Below are 15,626 nucleotides of genomic sequence, written 5' to 3' on the forward strand. Positions count from 1 at the left end.
GGGCTGCCTGTTGAAGGAAAAATACAAGTCTCTTTTATTCAGTGACCCACATTTTATCTCAATTATTCGCCAGATATTGAAAAACAAAATAACCAACAACAACAACAACAACAAAACCTGCTTTGCAAATATGATGTATATTGAATAGGTGAGGATGCTCTAAAGGTAAGGGGGAGAAAAAGGATATTGAGTATTTATTTGCCCCAGAGATGCACTGGATTTAATTTGCATGGGAAGAGTGGTTTCCTGGGGAGGTAAATACATGTTTATTGTGTGGAACTCTCCAAGGGCGGTTGGAGAGTTTCTTGTCTGTCCTGCTGCCCCAGGACTTACCTACAACGTGGCTTATGTACCGGAAGGTGGGGGCATTCTTTGGAAAAAGAAATCTGTCATTTTTTTAAGTAATCTCTACCCCCAATGTGGGGCTTGACCTCACGGCCCCCAGTCGAGAGTCACATGCTCCACCCACCGAGCCAGCCAGGTGCCCCTTCACCTGTTATATTTTTAAGAGTGAGTCCACACCGCGTCAAAGGTTGAACTAAGGCAGTTTTACTTACACCTTCATGTTAAGGGTCTGATTCCACATGATTCACGCACAGGTTTGAAGTAAAGATGGGGCGGGGGTGTGAGTGATTATCGCCAGGGAAAGGAAGGGGCCTGCGGAAAAATCTAAGCAACAAGAGGACAGGGACCATTCTGATTGCTTCCTCCTCTCGTCCCTGGTGCCAAGTCTGTCGTGGATGCTTAATAAATACTTATTAAATGAGTTCCTGAACCTTTATAACTTCAGCATTCACTCTCCTTTTGCACAGATAGACCTAACCGAAGTATGTCTCCGGACAGCAGCCTGACGGGTCCAGAGGTACCTGTGTCCGTGCCGGATGGTCTGGTGATTTTTATTTTGAAGATGCAGAGCGTGTGGTTATTGCCATCACGAGCGCCTTGTATACTTTTACTCCTGCTTACCTTGCGTCTTAAAGATAGAAGGTTTGGGGGGAACTTTGATCGTTGTAGAGACCAAGAACAGCTCATTTTCGGCTGGTGAGAGTGAAAGATTCTGTAATCTTCAACAAAAGGCAGAAAGGCAGGGAAGAAAATCAAGACAAATTTCTAGAACTCTCCGCATCCCACACTTATACCACCAACGGTCCTCCCGGTGCGTCATCATTCTTTTCTCTGAACTTGTAATTTTCGGATTGTTAGGCAGCTCCATTTTTAAAAGCAGGAAGATGCTATAACACAGACATAACCATTCTGTATAATATTCCATTTGGATGTGTAGGAGCCACAACTCATCCCCATGAGACCAGTGACCCGAAGAAGGAAATATCTCAAGAGGTTGCTTTAACTCTTCAGCTCCTACCACAGAGCAGGGACTCAATAAACATTTGCATGAATAAATAATCGATTAATTAATGAGAACAGAAACCAGCACTTGGGAGTCAGGATAGGTTGGCTGCTTACACCAGATGTCGAACAAGCAAAATCACGGTGGCTTTTACCCAAGAAAAAGTTGCCTTCACACTCATGTTAAGGAATTCCGGAGTCAAACAGTATGAGATTGATAGCGATGCAGTTCGATGCTGTCTTCAGAGACACCGGCTCCTGCCCCTGCAGCTATTCACACGGTCTGGCGTCGACCTTCTAGACGGAATTGAAGGTTCGAAGACAGGAAGGCAGGAGGATAGAGAGGGAGCCCTCCAAGCGGAGGCAGCTGCTGTTCAGCAGCTTAGAAGCTCCCACAACGATCCCACTTATCTCACCGTCTAGAATGTAGCCCTAAAGCCGCACCTACCCGCCCACCAGGGAGATTCGGAAATGTAGTCTTTTGTCCAAGCCTGGAATTCAAGCTCTGGTACCAAGGAAGAGAAGGCAAGTGGGTATTGGGTTAGGCAATGATAATACCCGCTACGTTAGCATATACTCTGCAATAGAGGGTTGTAAAAATTTTTTTTGATTCCTCCATCTGGCCTAATTATTCATTTCCTCCACATACCTGTCAGGGGGTCGAAGAGGAAGAGGCAAAGGGTTTCTTTAAGCATAAATGTCAAAGGCATTGAATAATAACATAACGTTGCTAGGTGCCAGGTACTGTTCTAAATACTTTACCTATATTAATTCATTTAATTTCTACAACATACATACAATTCTTACAAAAGCCCTCCTATTATCTTCATGTTACAGATAAGATTTTAAGACACAGAAGGGTTGAGTGACCTGCCCAGGATCAATATATGTGGACAGCAAATATATGATGGAGCCAGGATCAAACGGAGGAGGTCTGACTTTTAATCTACTCATCAGAAGTTGCCAAATAAATACTGAACAAACTAACGAAGTTAGAGAACAAATTCTTAGATTTTCACAAAACACATCTTTTTTAAGAGAGAAAGAGAGAATGCATGTAAGCGGGGGAGAGTCAGAACCTTAAACAGGATTCACACCCAGCATAGAGCCTACGTGGAGCTTGATCTCAAGACCCTGAGGTCATGACCTGAGCCAGAATTAAGAGTCAGACACTCAACTGACTGAGCCACCAGGCGCCCCCACAAAACACAACATCTTAATCGAAATATGGGATGAAGTAAAACTTAAGAATTAAAGTCCTTTCCTCTCCTCTTACCATTTCGTTAACATTTTCTTAATGCTCCTAAAATACTTTTCTTTCTATCATGTTTTCATTTGTGGTAGATGATTCAAAGGAATAAACATTAGAAAAACTCAAGATATACTTTTTGGATGAAATTACTCAAACTTTATTCTCCCTCTGGTTTCAGCCATACATTCTTAGAGCATACACATGAGTCTCAAAGCTACATGAAAACATACTATGTGGGAGAAGGCAGACACAAAACACATATTGTATGATTCCACGTATATGAATTGTCCAGAATAAGCAAATCTACAGGGACATAAAGTCCACCTGGGGGTGAAAGAAAGGGATGGGGATAGACTGCTAATGGGAATGGAGTTCCTCCTGGAGGTCAGGAATATATTCTAAAATTAGATGGTAGTCATGGATGGACAACTGTGTGAATGTGCAAAAACCATTGAACTGTATACTTTAAATGGCTGGATTTTATATATCTGAACAATATCTCAACAAAACATTTTAAAAAGAAAAACAAGGGGCACCTGGGTAGCTCCCTGGTTAAGCATCTGCCTTTGGCTCAGGTGGTGATCCCCAGGTCCTGGGATCGAGTCCTGCATTAGGCTCCCCTCTAGGAGCCTACTTCTTCCTCTGCCTGTGTCTCTGCCCCTCTCTCTGCATCTCTCAGGAATAAATAAATAAAATATTTAAAAAAGAAAGAGAGAGAGAAAAAGAAAAAAGAAAGAAGGAAAAACAAAAGCTAAATGTTTAATGGTTGATGCAAGTCCAGAGGACCCACCATGCTAACGGCTCTGCAGCTGCGCAGGCTGCAGTAGCTTGGGTTACATCCCCCTGTCCGTCTCCTTTTCTGTTCCCATCCTTATTCCGGGCAAACAGGCAGACCCAGTGTCCCCTGGACACAATTACGGGATGTCTGTTTGTTTGTTTTTAACTTGTTCTTTTGTTGACTTTGCCACCATCCTGGATTGCCCTCCTCAATCGCTCCCTGCCCATCCTTCAAGGGCGGCTCAAATCCTACCACAAGACTGTTCACCCACAAAGTTGTCCTTCTTTCCGTGTTCCTGACACCAGTAGATGCCACCATCATCCAGTCAGTCAGTCCCCTGTTTTCTCCCTTCCTCTTACTCTCTGCATGGAACCTTGCTAACATAAATTTCAAACATACCTTGAATCCACTCCTTGTCTCCGTCTCTACCATCATCACCTTTCTTAGGTTACTGCAATCAGCTTTCTAAACTGTTCTCCCCACCTACATGGCTGTTGGGCTCTTTATTAATCTATTGTTCTCACTTTCTAAACTCTAATTTGGATTGCTGCAAAATACATTTCTGCTTCCTAGTGACAACAAATGACAGCTGTTCCTATTAGGCTCTACCAGTAGGGGACCCCAAAGGGATACTCGAAGAGAGAAGGTGGGGTGAGGTGAATCAAAGACTTAGAAAAGAGGAAATACCACCTAAGATAGAAAAACTTACCAACTGACTGTGTTCCATGGGGAGGCCCAGAGGAAACCCCTTTATTAAAGCAATCACCAATGCAGCAGCAAACGAGGGCCCAACATTATTGAGATGACTGTCCTCTACAGCAGAGATCAGCAAACTTTTTTTTTATAAACGGCCTGAGAATAAATATGTTCTGCTTTGCAAACCCTATAGCCTCTGCCACAACTGCTCGATTCTGCTGTTGCTGCACAAAAGTGACCATAGACAATATGTAAGTGAATGAACATGGCTGTATGTTCCAATAAAACTTTATTTATAAAACAGGCAATGGGCTGGGTTTGACATGTGGGCAGTAGTTTGCCAATCTCGGAGAGACAGATGATGACTGCAGGTAGACCGTGTTGTTATAGAACTGAGTCATCCGTAGCATTGAGAGTAAGAGAGTCCTAAAATAATAGAAGCTAGGTAGAGGCACTTAAAAATCAGAAGCAAAATGAGTGCAATTATCGTAATGAGCAGCAAAGTTAGACTGGCAATAAAGCGGGCCTAGCCTCAGAGAGGTAGGAAAATGGTTAATAGGGGCATCTGGGTGGCTCAGGGGTTGAGCGTCAGCCTTTGGCTCAGGACATGACCCCGGGGTCCTGGGATCGAGTCCCGCATCAGGCTCCCCGCATGGACCCTGCTTCCCCCTCTGCCTGTGTCTCTGCCTCTTTCTCTGTGTCTCTCATGAATAAGTAAATAAAATCTTAAAAAAAAAAAAACGTGGTAGCCTCGATTACAGCTGTTGTGCCAAATGTGGTATCATTGCTGGAGCAGCTTTGTGAACGCATTCTTTCCATCCATACTAGGAAGGGGGATCAAAACCTATTTGCATCCACAAAAGATGGATAAGAGTATATTTTTAGAGACTCGTCCCCAGCTATATTAACTCTTCTGCCCTGTGTTATAATATCTTCCAAAGGGATCTGGACCATCTTGAAATACCACAAAGCATCAGACTGGCCCACTGTGTCAGCAGCATGATATCCAGCTCATCAGACTGGACAAGCAGGAAGTAGCAAGTGTGGTGGAGGCTTTCATAAGATCCATGTAGTCCTGAGAGACAAAGATAAACCCTGGGAAGATTCAGAAACCTAACACATCAAAAAATTTTATAAGAGTCCAGTAATGCAGGACGTATTGGTAGATATTCTCCAAAGTATGCCTCTTTCACCTCCACCTCTGGAAAGAAAACCTCATGCTTTTTGGAGTTCTAGAAGAAGTATATTCTCCATGTTTGAGTGCTACCCCCGATTAGTTGACCAGGTGACGTGGAAGCCTACCAGCTTTGGTAGGGCCCGGACAGGGCTCTGAAGGAGGCCCAGGCCCCTGTACCACTCTGTCATTTGGACCAAATAACCTGGCAGGCCATATGCTGGAGATATCTGTGTCGAGAGACAATTTTCCATGTTTTTTTTTTGCATAAAGATAAAGGTAAAGATAGTACTTCCTTCTAGAGGAAAGTGCAGGCATGCTCACTGCCCATTATAAAATGTTTGGGTTCCCTAAATGCAGGGGTCCCTCTTCTGGAACAACCGCTGTGGATACAGGTGTGATGTGATACTCTCTGCATCACCTTATGGGAATTGGGGTCCAGGAAATCAGTTCAAAAATGCTGATAGTCGGGCTACTGCTATAGCTGCGGGGAACAAAGTGCTCTTCATCTCTGACCCAAGAGCCTCATGTCTTCTTCCAGCACCCACGAAGGTGTGGCAGGTTGACTTGTTGGCTTGCCAGGAGGTTAAAGCTTCAGACCCTTCACAGTTCTTGAAACTTATGATGGGAACAGACTCAGTGTGCCGTGTATGGCACGCCCCGATGAAAGAGTCATGACGTGGGCCCCCAGGGTCCTGGACAAACAGCCAAGAGATGTAAAGGACTTGACTCACAGGACTATGGGGCTGTCCAGCCCGAAATCTATTCGGGTGAGAGTTGATATCACAGAGGCCAGATTTCCAACAGGCTGAAAACCTGGGCAAGGTTTTTGTACTGCAGTCATAAGAAAGACTTATTCTTCAGGAAACCTCTTATTCTTCAGGCTTCCTCCTAAGTCTTCAACTGACAGTATGAGGCCCTTCACGTTATTTGGATGGCAATCTGCTATGCTGGAAGGATGCTGATTTAAATGTCGTTCCGTCATGAGAGACTCCTAACTCTGGGAAACGAACTAGGGGTGGTGGAAGGGGAGGTGGGCGGGGGTGGGGGTGATTGGGTGACGGGCACTGAGGGAGGCACTTGATGGGATGAGCACTGGGTGTTATTCTATATGTTGGCAAATACCAATAAAAAATAAATTTATAAAAAATTCATGTATGATTCTTTATGTAAAAAAAATAAAAAATTAATAAAAAATAAATGTTCCATGTAAAAAATGCCTTCACTGCAACTTTCAGCCTGGTGTTTGGCCCAACGCCCAAAACTGGGTACCACAGCCTAACCAAGTCAATATAAAATTACTTGTTGGGGGTCCCTGGGTGGCTCAACAGTTGACTGCCTGCCTTTGGCCCAGGGTGTGACCCCGGGGTCCCGGGATCAAGTCCCACGTCAGGCTCCCTGCATGGAGCCTGCTTCTCCCTCTGCCTGTGTTTCTGCCTCTCTCTCTCTCTCTCTCTCTCTCTCTTTCTCTCTCTCTCTCAAATAAATAAATAAAATATTAAAATATATATATATATATAATTACTTGTCACATCACCCAAGCCGTACAGCTCCCCGTAGTAGTGGCTGTGGCCTCTGTCGCCACCGCCCCTCAGCCCAGCCTCCGCCCCCCACCCAGTCCTGCTTCCTTCACCTTCTCGCTACTGGTTTTCCCAAGAGCGACCCCCCCAACAAGCCTCCTGTACAGATAACTCCTTCCGAGAGTCTGTTTTCCCAGAATCCTGAAATAAGACAGAGACGCCAAGATGCACAAACCATGCTATCGGAATAGTTACCAAGTCTACGTTAGCGGCTAACTCCCAAGGGTTTTATTGTTATCTTTTAAAATATTTGAAATCACAGAGTCCATTATCTTCGAGAGAAATAAGCCTGTCTTATTATGTGTTGAAAAAGCCATTTGACTCCAAGACTAAAGCAACTGATCGATTCAACAGAAAGCAAATAATGGTTAAAAAAAAAAAAAAAAAAACTCCCTTACTTGTTTTTCTTTGTGAGCTTCTCTCCTAAGCAGGAACTGCTTGGAGTTTTAGAGCTCCAAGCCCTCGATCTGTTACTCTTATCCATGCACATGTTTCAAGAATGTGTGCCCACAGACATTCAGCAGATGGTCTCGGGCTGGACATCTGGAAGTCTCATCAGATTATGGGGCACAAATTTGTGATAATAGATTTAATTCAGTTTTTGCTTAACATTTTTTTGGCTGGTTTAAAGACCCTGGGGTCAGTATGTAACTTGGCAAGAGTTTTACAAAAATTGTTCCGAATTTACCATCAATGGGCTGATCTTATACAATATTTTGTTTGTGCAACTCAGACCAGCTGGGTAAAAGCTAATGAAAGGAATGCAATTATAGGGGGGTGGGAGGTACACGCAAGCCTTATTAATGCATTAGTCATTCCCCATGTACCCCTGACCATCCCACATGTGCTGCTGCATAATGAGTGCAAGATAACCTTGGGGAGCAGGGCCATCTTCCCTTATTTTCTGATTTGAGACTCTAGAATATGTGCTTCATCTTGACAATTAAGGAGCAACACAGCCATAATTGTAACCACATAATTTTGTATTATTATTAGGAATCGTCTAATATAAACCTTAAGGACAAAAACGTAAATGAAGTAAATGTTCACCCCAATGCAACACTTATGTAAGGTTAAAGAAGTTTTCTCTTCCGATCACCAAAAAGAGTATGAATCAAATCTTGGCATATAAGACATGATGCATTTTTCATGCTCCGTTCATAGCATCTAGCACCCGAGTTTCACTCAAAAAGTATTTTAAGTGGATGGATGGATTTCTTCTTCTTACTTATTTAAAATTAAGAATGAGAATAAACCAAGAAGAAAACGTCTAACCACCCCCATTCAGAGAGTAATCAAAGATTATAAAAAGGGCACGAACAGGAAAAGAAATCTCAAAAGCCAATCAACATAGAGAAAGGTGGTCGGTCTGAGTATCACTCAGGGACATCAGATTAGACAACAAGCAGAAACCACGTCACGCCCTTCATGTTGGCAAAAATGTAAAGAAAGATGGGCCATCTCAGAGCTCTGCAAGAACCGTCACACCGTTAGGGTGGGACTGAATATTGCGGCAAACACCGGGAAGAGCCATCGGCTGCAGGTAGGTCGGCCAAAGATGCACTGAGCCTAAGACCCAGCCATCCTACACGTGGGTTTTACACTCCAGACAAGGATACCAGCTCACACATTGCAGCATTGTTGGAGGTAGCGAAAGCAAAAGCAGAATTGCAGCTCATCTAAGGGTCCTTCAGTGGAAGAATTGATGAACCCATCCTGGCATATTTCCACTCTGGGTGGAATACTATGCAGCAGCCAAAAGGAATAAATTACGGTGGCGTCTGCCAACAGGGATACATCTCAGAAACAACAACGAAAAAAAAGCAAATTGCAGGAATTTAGAAAAAGTACTTCCCAGAAAGTTGAGAAAAAAAATCTTAAGAAAAAGTTTGGATGGGGATGCCCGGGGGGCTCAGCGTCCATCCAGGGTGTGACCCCAGGGTCCTGGGATCGAGTCCCACATTGGGCTCCCTGCATGGAGCCTGCTTCTCCCTCTGCCTGTGTCTCTGCCTCTCTCTGTGTCTCTCATGAACAAATAAATAAAATATTTTAAAAAACAAAAAGAAAAAGTCTGGATGTTTAGGGATGCAAAATGCATACAAAAATTGCTAACCATGCGTGGGAATGACAACCACTGAAATCACTAGGGCGGTTACCACTAGGGAGGAAGGTGCGGAAGTAGAACTGGGGTGGGGGTTCACAGATGGCTTCAGTTGTGTCCAGTACTTCTACATGGGGGGGCATCTGAAGAAAATAAGGCAATATGTAAGACTGCTGCTCTTGCCGTAATTTTCTGTTTCTTCCAAGTACGTTTAAAATATATGATGTTTTCTTAAAAAAGCAATATTTAAAATAAAACAATCAAGTTTATTTAGAAATCTGAGATCAAGGACCAGCTTCCTTAACTCCACAAATTCAATGGTGCGAGGGAAGACGAGCTCACTCCGACACCGGCCCAGCAAACATTTCTCCCAGCGGCCTCTCTCCAGATTTGCAGTGAAAAATCACCAAAGGCAGGATGTTTTGTCTGGGAGAGCTGAGCTCATCCCCTCCCTGCGAGCGCGCTGGATTTCCTTTCATTTCAGTGCTTACAAAAATAAAAAGAATTGAGGCTGCCTCTTCAACAAGCCTCGATGGAAAAGTCTACATTAGCAGAAATCCCATCAGCTACCAAACTTCTGTTTTTAATTCCGCCTCATAATGTAAATACTTTTACTTGGAATTATTCACACACACCCCTCTGTGCCCCCGCCCACCCAAGGCCTGGAACTAACATGACCTGATCTAGACTCTTTTTCATTTCTTTAAAAACAAAACCAACAAAAATCCCAAACCCGCACCCGTCCCCAGCACCTCTGATTATGCTAGCAGCACCTGTCCCTTGTGGGAAATTCAAAAAGTGCTGAAAAGCATTTTCCAAATTATAAATCACTTGTAATCTCAAGACTCAAGCTGGCACTTTCGGGACGCCTGGGGGGCTCTATGGTTGAGCGTCTGCCTTCAGCCCAGGGCGTGACCCCGGGGCCCCAGGATCGAGTCCCACGTCGGGAGCCTGCTTTTCCCTCTCCCTGCATCTCTGCCTCTCTCCCTGTGTCTCATGAATAAATAAATAAATATCTTAAATTTTAAAAAAGGCAGAAACAACCGCCCTTAACGTAGCCACAGTACTGTTTTCCCGCTTTTCTCTATGCATGTGAACACTTGCACACACACACCTGGAATCACACCGTCTACTGTGCTGCATTTTCCTCACTCGACAGCACATTCCACTGCATTGCTGGCCTGGAGCATCCCTCTACGGTCTGCGGAGGCCGCAGCAGCCCTTGCGCAGGGCCCACGGCGCACAGAGGCTCCCAGCAGTTGCCATTCCCGAAGCCTGACCCAGTTCCTGCCCGGCGCGGCCCGGTCTGCCGTCGTGAGGATGTCCAAGTCCCCGTCCCCGTCACAGGGAGATGCTCATCGTATGTCCCGGGCTTGCGGAGAGGCCTTTGCCAATGCTTTGGTGTGTGCGTGTAAAGCACTGTTTAATGGCCAGAGAGCTTTTGTGCAGGTTTTCTCTCTTCAGTACGAGCCGTTAGAGTAGCCGTCGGCCCTGAAAAACCCAGAGTCCTATTGACCTGGGCTAGCAGGCTCCTCGCACTACGTAAGCTCCTTGGGGCCAGAGATGACGCCTGATGTGTCCTTGTGTCTCCAGTGTCTCGCACGTAAAAGGCTTTCAGGACATGTCTGTTGAAGCCAAGAATAAAAGGAGGTTAAATCCACGTCGCACAAACCCACGGTTGGCCGTGCTATGGAAATCACTTTATACCTTAAAGCTGTGTTTTCGAAATGACGCAAAAATTGGATTCAACTCTCGTAGTTTAAGAGCTTCACTTCTGGGATCCCTGGGTGGCTCAGTGGTTTAGCGCCTGCCTTTGGCCTAGGGCATGATCCTGGAGTCCCAGGATTGAGTCCCATATCGGGCTCCCTGCATGGAGCCTGCTTCTCCCTCCTCCTGTGTCTCTGCCTCTCTCTCTCTCTATGTCTATCATGAATAAGTAAATAAATAAATTTTTAAAAAAATTAATTAAAAAACAAAAGAGCTTCACTTCTCCGTGTTCACAACTGCTATGTCGGCCTTAGGACACGGGGCCCTGACCAAGCCAAGGCTGGGTGGCAGAGAAACATAAGAGTGAGATCATAGGAAAAAGGAGCCTAAGGACCCAGGACATTTGGGGGCTGGGGGCGGGGGACCAGCAGCCTTTGCATGACTTAGGCTGTTGCCCTGGGCTTTGGGTCTACACTGAGAATGCTCATGTCTGCAGCAGTAAGAAAAGATGATTCTTGAGCAGCCAGGATGGACTCCGGCCAAGGCCAGGGCCCTGGGGCCACGGGGAGCTGCAGCCGCACACCCCGCCCGCCTGCACCACGAGCCGGGCCCGCAAGGGCCCCGTGTCCTCCCAGCAACGCACAGGCAAACACAAGTCCAGGAACCTCTTGCAGGGCAGACGTGTGCTAAGGGGCAGAATGGCTACAGAAACAGCGCGATCGGCCCTACAACAAGACGTACTTTTGCGCTCAGCGTTGACTCTGGCGGCACCGAGCATGGGCCTGGACACTGTCTGACTGTCTGCACAGCCCCTTTCCCAAGAGCTCTCGGATCGCTGGGCAGGGTGGGGGGGGATGACCCCTACAGGGTCACGGAGAGGAAACCGGCGAAGCAGCCAGTTGAGTGTTTTGACGCTGCCAAGGGGGAAGCTGTGTCCTGCCAGCGATTCCCACTGAGGCCTCCATGGCCGTGAACCCAGGGACCACCCGCGCCACTCTCCATCCATCGGGGGCGACGGCTGCCTCTGGATTAAAACTTACTTGAGAGCCAGGCACCATGCAGGTGCTTTTCTTGGCCGTGAGCGCTGCCTGACGTGTTTTGCATCACGATGCGTGGAAGACACCACGTGTGTGGCCAGCACGCAGCCAGTGGCCTAGGCGAGAAGCCACTGGCGAGGGATCGCGAAGCTCCAGGCCACACTGACCCATCGGTGGTCCCAGAAACACAGTATCATGCCGTCCGACTAACCCACCTGTGGCAAGCCATGGGGAAACTGCTTGCGGGGTCGCCTCATGTGACAAGTCCAGGCAGGGAGGCGGTGAGTGAGGCCCCGATCACGTCAGCCAGGTAAGAAGCGAACTCAGCTGTCGTCGACCACGTTACTCGTTCATGGTTGTTTGTTCCCTTCCTACCCTCACAGTGCTTTCTTGGAAGACGGAAAATACTCCTCTACGCTGTTAACTCCAGGCTCGGACCCATGACTCGCTTCAGGCAACGAAGCATGTGGACGCGCCATCTCCAAATGGGGGCTGCAACCGCATAGAGATGTGTGTGCTGTCATGTTTACTGTGGCCTCACTCACGACGGCCCAGATATGGAAACCCCGGAAGAGCCCATCAGTGGATGAATGGATAAAGAAATGTGTGTGTGTGTGTGTGTGTGTGTGTGTGTGTGTGTGGACATACATCCTCGATGGAATGTTATTCAGTCTTGAGAAAGAAGGAAGTCCTGCCATTTGCAACAACTTAGATGAAACCCGAGGGCATTATGCTAAGTGAGATAAGTCAGACCAAGAACAGAAGACAGTGTTTGACGTGGCTTATATGTGGAATCTTAAAAAGTCAAACTTCCAGTAATAAGATTAACAAATTCGGGCATCTAACATACAGCAGGCAGTGCGGCTAATGATGCTGTATTGTCTACCTGAAGGCTGCTAGAAGAGCAGATCCTAAATGTCCTCACCACACAGAGAGATGGTAGCAAGTGACGGGCTGGAGGCGCCGGCTAACGCTACGGTGATCATCATTTTGCAACAGATACACACATCAAGTCAAGACATTTATACCTTCAACTTATATGACGCTGTGTGCTGATTCTGTCTCGGCAAAGCTGGGAGAAAACACAGAAACTCGGGAGCAGTTGCACAATGCAGTGTGACTTCTGAGGCTCCCACCATCTGCCCCAATAATGCGCCCTAGACAGAAGCGTCACGATGAAAAACTGGGAGCGCAACTGAGAAGAGCCTTGCAGAACCAAGCACAGCTATTGCCAACCCACAGACATTGGGGTGAGGAGCGAGAAGTATCCCCATAAGACACGAGCTTGGGAGTGAGTACAGCACGAGCCCACGAGTGCAGGGCATCTGCTTGGATCCACAATCCGGGTCTCTTTCATTTTGCCCTAGTGCCCCCGTCCCCAGGCCTCAAGCTCTCCCCATCATCAGCCTATTTCCTGGTATCTTATTTTTAATATCCTTGGTAAAAATACAAGGACCTCTCTTTTTGCCTTGTTTTCCTAGCTGTGATACTAGTCCCTGGAAAATCCCAACATGAGGCAGTGTCCAACTCTGGATTTTGGCTCAGGAAGGTCAGGATCTCAGGGTCTTGGGATTGAGTCCCGCATCAGCACGGAGTCTGCTTCTGCTCCCTCTGCTCTGCTCGCTCTGTCTCTGAAATAAATAATTAAATAAATTGAAGAAAGAAGAAAGAAAGAAAGAAAGAAAGAAAGAAAGAAAGAAAGAAAGAAAGAAAGAAAGAAAGAAAGAAGAAAATCCTGACATGGAAGACAAATGACTCCTTGCAAATGTAGATATAAATACATGCACACATATCTACACATACACACTTTTTAAAGCCCATTCCCTTACTGTCACTACCACGCTATTCCACACTCACTACCCACCAGAGAGTCAGGACACTCTTGACACAGCTCAGTTCTCACTGCTGTTTACAGAATAGGACAATCGATCAATATTCGCTTTGCTAAAGAGAAAATGAAAGACTCAGAGATTGATAATAATAACAGTGATCTCTGGGTCTGTTGCTCCCCGGGAGCTCCATCTGTGCTAAATGATGGTATTTAATCCCTACAACTACCCCGAGAGGCAGGTATTCTGGGTAGAGCTGGCTGTGCCCCAATTGCCATTTTTCCCGACTTCCCTTAGTAGTTAGGGACCGGGAGCAAGGCCCAGCGCCGCCGGCAACACACGTTTTCCGTGCTTCTCTGCCATGGGCCGCCCGGGCCACTAAGGTTTGGCCAATAGGATTGAAACAACGTCCAAGTCTTGCTCTTGAAAGAAAAGCAGCGTGCCTTTCCTTTTCTTTTCCTCCTTCCTCTGGTTCGATCCAGACATAATAGCAACACCAGGAACAGATCATGAGCTCAGGGTCCAGGGTCCCTGAAATTTAACATGAGCAAGGAAAAAAATTATCTATTTTCAGCCTCCGTGGCTGAGCTCACTCTCTCACACACACACGCCAAGCACCTGTCGTGTACCCTAACTAGTCCACCAGGTGGTACTGCTTTGTTTGGATGGGGAAATTGAGGTTAAGATGGATGAACTTAGGGGCGCCTGGGTTGCTCAGCAATGGAGCATCTGCCTTCAGGCCCAGGGCGTGACCCTGGGGTCCTGGGATCGAGTCCTGCATCGGGCTCCCCACATGGGGCCTGCTTCTTCCTCTGCCTGTGTCTCTGCCTCTCTCTTTGTGTCTCATGAATAAATAAATAAAATATTTTTTAAAAAAAAGAAAAAGAAAGAAAGCCAGCCAACCTGACATCCGGCCACACAATCATGAGCACCCGCGCCAGGACTTGGTCGAGGTGGGGCTGGTGCCCACGGCTGGCTCTTGGTGCCCAGCTCACCAGCTTCTGTAGGTCAGTGTTTAACCCTCGGGCTCCATCTCCACCCGTTGGTTGCCATGGAGTCCAGCACAGTGCTCCGTAACAGGCTGGAAGTTCCCCTCAGCACCAGGCAGGTGGAGGCCTCCTCCAGGTGGGCCACACCCAGAAGGAGAATACTCTGCGGCTGGGGGAAATCGAGTCATGACTCTCCTCGCCGGGATGCTGCAGAGAAAGCATCAGGGCAGAGTGTGCCTCACGTGCAGATGAGAACCAGATGAGGGCCTCACGACCCCAGGGTGGTGGGATCGAGTCCTGCATCAGGCTCCCTGCTTAGCAGGAGTTTGTTTCTCCCTCTGCCCTCCCTTCCTGCTCTGGATCTCTCTGGCTCTCTCTCCCTTTCAAATAAATAAAAGGAAAAGAAAAGAAAAAAGATGATCTACTCAGGCCCGACATAACTCAGCTAAACCATTTTAAAGTCATCAAGAAATGTCCTATTTTTTAAAAATTCATTTATTTAGTGAGAGAGCGAGAACATGCACATGTGAGTGGGGGGAGAGGCAATGGGCGAGGGAGAGAATATCAAGCCAACTCCCCACCAAGCACCAACCCCTCAACACACACATCACCCCCCACCCCAGTGCGGGGCTGGGTCTCACGACCCCAAGATCATGACCTGATCCAAAATCAAGAGTCAGATGCTCAACTGACTGAGCCACCCAGGCGCCTCAAAAAATATCACATTTCATTTTATGATTTTTTAAAAATATTTTATTTATTTATTCATGAAAGACACAGGGAGAGAGAGAGGCAGAGACACAGGCAAAGGGAGAAGCAGGCTTCATCCATGCAGGGAGCCCGACATGGGACTCAACCCCAGGACCCCGGATCACGCCCTGGGCTGAAGGCAGGTGCCAAACTGCTGAGCCACCTGGGCTGCCCTCATTTTATGATTTTTAAGAATATTTCATTCATTTATTTTAGACCATACGAGTGGTGGGGAGATCACGACCTGAGCCAGAGGCAGACGCTTCACTGACTGCACTACCCAGGGGCCCCAAGATTATCCTATTTTAAATATGATCGACAAAATAAATAAATAAATAAATATGATCGACATGTACCCTCATTAACACTGAACGTCACCCTAACTA

The 15,626-nt window shown here is 46.7% G+C and overlaps 1 long non-coding RNA gene across 1 annotated transcript; it reads right to left on the bottom strand.

The window, feature by feature from the left end:
* Nucleotides 1-7,691: 7,691 nt before the first annotated feature.
* Nucleotides 7,692-14,543, bottom strand: LOC111098600. Its single transcript, XR_005368352.1, has 6 exons — nucleotides 14,405-14,543; nucleotides 13,537-14,032; nucleotides 12,701-13,303; nucleotides 11,888-12,164; nucleotides 10,043-10,553; nucleotides 7,692-9,414 (listed from the first exon to the last, which is right to left on the bottom strand). It is a non-coding gene; the product is annotated as an uncharacterized LOC111098600 (long non-coding RNA).
* Between the last annotated feature and the right edge of the window lie 1,083 nt (nucleotides 14,544-15,626).

Source organism: Canis lupus, chromosome 13 (assembly GCF_011100685.1).
Source record: "Canis lupus familiaris isolate Mischka breed German Shepherd chromosome 13, alternate assembly UU_Cfam_GSD_1.0, whole genome shotgun sequence".
In the NCBI taxonomy this organism is placed as follows: Eukaryota; Metazoa; Chordata; class Mammalia; order Carnivora; family Canidae; genus Canis; species Canis lupus.